We start from the raw sequence: 6,041 nt of genomic DNA, 5'->3' as shown, positions 1-6,041 counted from the left end.
CAGCAGGAAGGATCCCCACTCTTGCTATTTGAAGGGATCATTAAATACTTGCAAGCTTGATTTTTCATTGATTTTCATTGAAAGGTGCTTCATCTCAAGTCATACTTGGTGCATCCTCCACCAGAGGCTCCAAATTCTGCAGAACACCCTTTGAAAATTGCTGCTGGACTTCTCTATCCTCCTTGATGTGGAATTCAGTCTACCCACAAGACTCTTCTTGTCAGATGCCCAATTTAAGTTCCCATTTGAGTCTTCTCAAAACTAAAATCTGCTAAAGAGTTGCAAATGGATTTAACACAGTGCAATCAGCAAAGATCTCTGCTTCTAACTTAATAATGGAAAGAAGATTAGGGCTAGACTTTGTCTTGAGGAATTTTTGCAATGATGATCTGGGGATGGTATGGTTGACCTCTAGCTATTTTCTTTTATGTTGGCATGATTCCAGTCAGTATAGTGTTTTCCCCATGATACCTATTGACTTCACTGTTAGTAGGGCTCTTTGATACTACCCCTAATCAAATATTGCCTTAACATTAAAGACTCATTTTCACCACACTTCTGGAATTCAGCTCTTTCGTCTGTATTTAACCAAGGTTGTGATGAGAGCTTGAGCTGAGTGGTCTGATTTATCTGGGCTTCAGTGAGCAAGTGTTTGGAAAGTAAGTGCAGCTTGATAGTATCATCAACAATACCTCATGTAACTTTACTGACATAAACTGATTTGGTGATAATACTCAAATTGGATGGAAAATACCTGGGCAATTTTCTACATTGTTGGATCTATGATAATGTTGTAACTATGCTGGGTAGAGATGCAATTAATTCTGGTAAGGAGGATTGCGTTGGACTTCAAGAGGACTTAGAAAAGCTAAGGAATGGGGAGGCAGAAGGCAGATGAAATTTAATGCTGAGAATTACAAAGTGACACACCTCAGTAAAAATGAGGAGAGGCAATATAAGGGTAGAATTCTAAAGAGAGTATTGGAAGCGACAGATCTGGCTGCACATGTGCTGAAATCAAAGGTAGAAGGGCAGTTTGAGAAAGTAGTTAAAAAGTCATGGGATCCTATCTGTGAAGTGTAAAAACAAGTAAGCTATATTGAAGTGCTGTAAAACATTGCTTTGGTTGCAATGGGAGTATTGTGGTCAATTTATGACAATGCACATGTGAAAGTGTTATAGAAGGTGCTGAAAAGAGTTACTAGAATGGCCCTTACTAGAATGGTTACCAGATGAGGGATTTGGATATTCACATGAATAAACCAGAGAAGCCTTGTCTTAGAGCCAGGAAGGTTGAAAATTGATTTGATAGAAATATTCAAAATCAGTAAGGTTTTAGATAGACTGAAAGAGCAGAAACTAATTCCAGTGGTGGAAGGGTTGCAAAACAGAGGACATAGGTTTAAGTGGATTGGTAAAAGAATCAAAGATAATATAAGAAAAAAAAACATTTTCATGCAAGTACTTATGATCTAGAGTTTGCCGACTTAAGGTATGGTTTTGTAGAATGAGTCATGCCTTTCAAAAGCAATTTGTTAAATATTTAAAGAAGCAAAAATAATGCATGACTGTGGGTAAAGAGCCAGACAATGGGATTGCTCCTACAAGAAGCCAGTATTGACTTAGTTTGTTGAATGACCTTCTCTGCTGTACTAATTTTGTTTCCCTAGAAATTTAATAATAATTTTTTTTCAGCGTGACACAGTAGGAAATTAATGTTGTCCAGAGTGGAACATATTACTGTTTCTTTGTCTGCATTGCACCAGTTTGGAAATTCACTCAGAAGCTTTGACAAATATATGTAGGTGATTATGTACTTTCCCTGTGCAATAGTTATCTGGAACATTACTGGGAGAAATTGTATCACATTCCACATTACAGCAGTTTTTGTTCAGTTACTGGAGAATCCAGTTTTCACAGTGCTGTTGCTGTGCAGTGTGATTTAAAATGAACTCACGTATTTCACTATAACTTTTGCAGATGGACTGCTGAATCTGAAAACTGTTCTTGATGAACCAGTGACTTGGGTGAGGTCCATTGTCATTTCCATACTTAAAACTTCCTTACCTTGGGAGCTTCAGTGATGGTCTTCTTGAGAGTGCTGCATGAGCTTGAGCTGCAGACCAGCAGGGATAGCGCAGAAATGACTGGGACCCTGATAGAGGAAGATCAGAAGGGCTCAAATCTGCAGATTTTATTTTCATACAGTACAGAGGGAGTCACACTCCTATCTCAATTTCTCTGGGGAGCAATATCTCTGAAGGCTGTCTTCAGTATCAGAGATCAGGAACTGAAATATATGACTTTCTTTCTAGAACACCAGCCATGCACCTGTTACAGGACTGCTCTGTCTGTGATATTAATATCTACCTGAATGTCCTCATTTCCAGTAGTGGTTGTGGCTGATGTATGCTATAACTCAGATTTCTGTTCAACATAGCATTAGAGGGCCAAGCTTGCTGTCTAGCCAAGAAAATGAGATTTTTTTCTTACTTCTTCTTTAGCAGAGAACATGTGGATGAGTGGGTGAAAGTACTTGTCAGCATCATGGCATTTAACAATGCTTGTGTGATGATAAACTGCAGTCTTATATGCTTCCCTTTGGGCCTCAAAGCTCTTCAATGTATTGCAAAGGATATTTCTTGAATGCTCAAGTTATAGCTGAATCACCTCATGGTAATGCCTGGCATCCAGAAAACCACCCATCAACCATTACCCTTTGTTTCCTGCCAATGAGACAAATTTGGATTCATTTTGCACATCTATCTCAGTTAACAACTGTAGACATCATTACATGCTTGTTCCAAACAAAGACAAAAATGCTTAATTCCAGAGATGAGATTAGAGTGAATATTCTTGATATGAAGTCAGTATCTGAACAGCCTTCATGGAACCCTGGTAAAATTGTTGTCAATTAAATTACAGAAAAGCTAGCTAGTGTTGGTTTATACTAAGCACAATGAAAGATGCTTGTGATTCTTGGAGATCAATTGTCTTAGCCTTTTGACATTGTTGCAGAACTTCATTTGGACAGTTTCCTAGGCTCAGTCTTTCAGCTGCTTTCTTGGTAGCTTACTCTTAACCTCGGATTTTGGGTCCTACTAAAGTCTGAAGTAGAGGAGCGAACACCAATGGTCACTAACATGTCATTGCACCAGGGTTTCTTGTCATGTATATTTCTTCAATTACATTTTCAATTGACTTTTGAAAGGTCCTTTGGAATGCAAAGCCATTACTCACGGGTGGTGTGTTCATAACAACCCTCTATGAATTACTTACTTCTTTTGCCAATTAATTCAAATTCATGGTTATTGACATATTCTCAAGGAAATAATTTGTTTTTTTTACTTGCCTTATTAAAAACACTTTCTATTTTTCCTGCTCTGAGGAGAATAATGACAGTTTTTTCAAAATGTTCATAAAAGCAATACCTCAGCCCTGGTATCATCCTGATAAACCCAAAGTTCTGCACAGTGCAAATAGGCTGATGCCTAATTACTAATTCTTATGGATTTAGCATGACCTCTCTGTTTTTGTATTCAATCATTCTATCTACCTTAACTTCTTTATCAGCTTGCATTCCCAGGTCCCTTGGCTCTTGTCCCTGCTCAAAATAGTATCACAGATAGTTAAAGCCCTACTTAAGTTGTAGGATAAACTTTAAAAAATTGCAGCTGAGTTCTGGACAAGGCAGAAAAAATTGCAGCAGAGTTTACTTTTAATAATTGAGGCAATTTATAAAAGTTAGTAGGCCTATTTATTTCCAGGGAGCAACAGCTTAAAATATACAAGTATCTTTTATAAATTTTAAGCACTTAAATCATACCATTAAATCACATATGTGGAGTGTAACTATTGTTTTATTTTCAATGTATATTCCTTATTGCACTGCAGATTAGTGCTGCAATCCAGGAAGGTGATTACTTTGGTTCCCAAGGACTGCTGCAGAAACAGATAAGTCTGGAGTATGGGAATGGGTGGACAAACTGCAATCCCCGGAGGGGCTGAGAATGAGGCCAAAGACTCTGGAAGTAGCCAAGATGGAGATCAGAGACCTTTATACGGGAGCAGGTCAGATGATCTAGCCCATAGTGGTAAAATTATTATTGCCAAATCTGCAATTTCTACAATATCAAACCTTAGATATAACCTTACATATAGTACTATTTCGCAACTTTGTTTCACCTAATGCATTGCTTCACACTTACCCACATTAAAATGTACCTGCCATAGATCTGTACTTTCACAAGCTGATCTCCTTCTCTAGTCTTCAACCATATTTTTATATTGTGTTGCCAAGCTTTGAATGATACACAAATGTCAAAACTGTAGTCCTTTAACTGAATTCAGAGTTACTTAAATATAACAAGAAAATATACAAAGGGATCTCAGTCTTATTTCTCACCAATCAAAAAATCATCCATGCACCACTACTGTTTTCTAACCCTCAGCCAATGACATGACCAAGTTACCACTGCCCCAATGAAACCATCTGCATCTATTTTCTGAATAAATTTGTTATATGGTATGAAGTTTACACTGATTATCAACAGTGCTACCACCAACTAACCTTCTCTGTTACTTTTTTGAATAACGTTTTTATTGTTGAGTGGAAAGAGAGAGACTGAACTCCGGTAGACATCTTTGGAATCATAATGACATATGTATATTTTACAAGTAAAATAATAGAAAAAAGTTTGAATTTTTAATATTTATTAACATCAGTAATATCTTGGTACAGCATAAACAATCAAATATTTCAAGAAAAAGAACAAAAGTATGTTTAGTTTAACATATTTTGTTGTTACTGTCTTTGCTGTATAGGTTAACAACTTTTTCAAATAGAGTATCATCTCAGTCAGTAAAATTTACATTTGAATCTAAATTGAATTGGAATTTAACTGAACTATGCTCTAAAGCAGAAATCCTCTATTAACATAGAATAGTGAGGTACATGACCAACTTATCCAATTACAAACTGTAGTAATTAGTCAACCCTCAATTGCATCAACGACCTAGATTTACTACTGTGGCTTGGGACACACCTTTAGCAAGACTGGACTTCTACCAGCAACAAAGATATATCATTTATCTAAGCTATACTCCAGATTTGCATAATTTTGCTAGCCTCATCAGCAGTTACTGCAGAGTCTGGTTGCAAAGCTAATGGAAAATAGCTGCCCTCTTAAGGCCTACCACAGCTTAACGTTGCAGATAGCCACAGCCTCACTTCCATGTTTTACAACGTTTTACAAAAATGAACTTGTTCAATTTATCATTTAGTGATAAATTTCACTGATATTTGGGCCATTTTATTAATCCTAATGCCATTCTTGGCAACAAAAGCATTTGTCTTTCCCAATGTGAAAATAGTTGGAAAATACCCCAGAAATCTAATTACCGAGAAAGGAACTAGGATGTGTCCATTCATCCCTCATCATCTGCAGTAGTATGACCCAAAAGTCAGTTGAAGATCTTGACTCTAAATAATGGTCCTGTTCTATATTATTGATTTCTGAATAAATTTAAGAACTTGGACATCATTTAAAAAATGAAGTTAAACTATGAAGATGAAGCATTTTTTAAATTGTTTTGAGCCATGTTATGCTGCATTGTGGAAAAGTGCTGTAATTTCTCCCAGGAGCATATGATGCTGAGAAACTCAGTAGATAATCATTTTTATGAAGATTTGCACTACATGTAAAATTAGAACATCCTCCTCTTTAAATACATTAAAGGATTTGAAATAACATATCATTATTTTTTTTCTCTGGGAAGTCCAAAGAAATTATAAGAAAAAGAAAAGAAACTAATATCTAAATAAATTCAATATATTTTCTCTGCTGTTTTCATTCTTTTTTTTCTGTTTGCCTTGGCAACAGCTTCCCACCCTGCTTCTCGCATCTTCTTAACAGCAGCCATTTTGAGAACATTGCCACACATTTTGGGCTTTGCTGGGCTGCTCAACTGGAAATAAAATATAATTAGGGAAAAACCGATCAAAATATTTATATTAGCACAAAGATAATGAAAAAAGCAAC

The sequence above is a fragment of the Pristis pectinata genome, chromosome 20 (assembly GCF_009764475.1).
Source record: "Pristis pectinata isolate sPriPec2 chromosome 20, sPriPec2.1.pri, whole genome shotgun sequence".
Lineage (NCBI taxonomy): Eukaryota > Metazoa > Chordata > Chondrichthyes > Rhinopristiformes > Pristidae > Pristis > Pristis pectinata.
The sequence above is the reverse complement of the archived record's forward strand: the minus strand, read 5'-3'. Positions refer to the sequence as shown.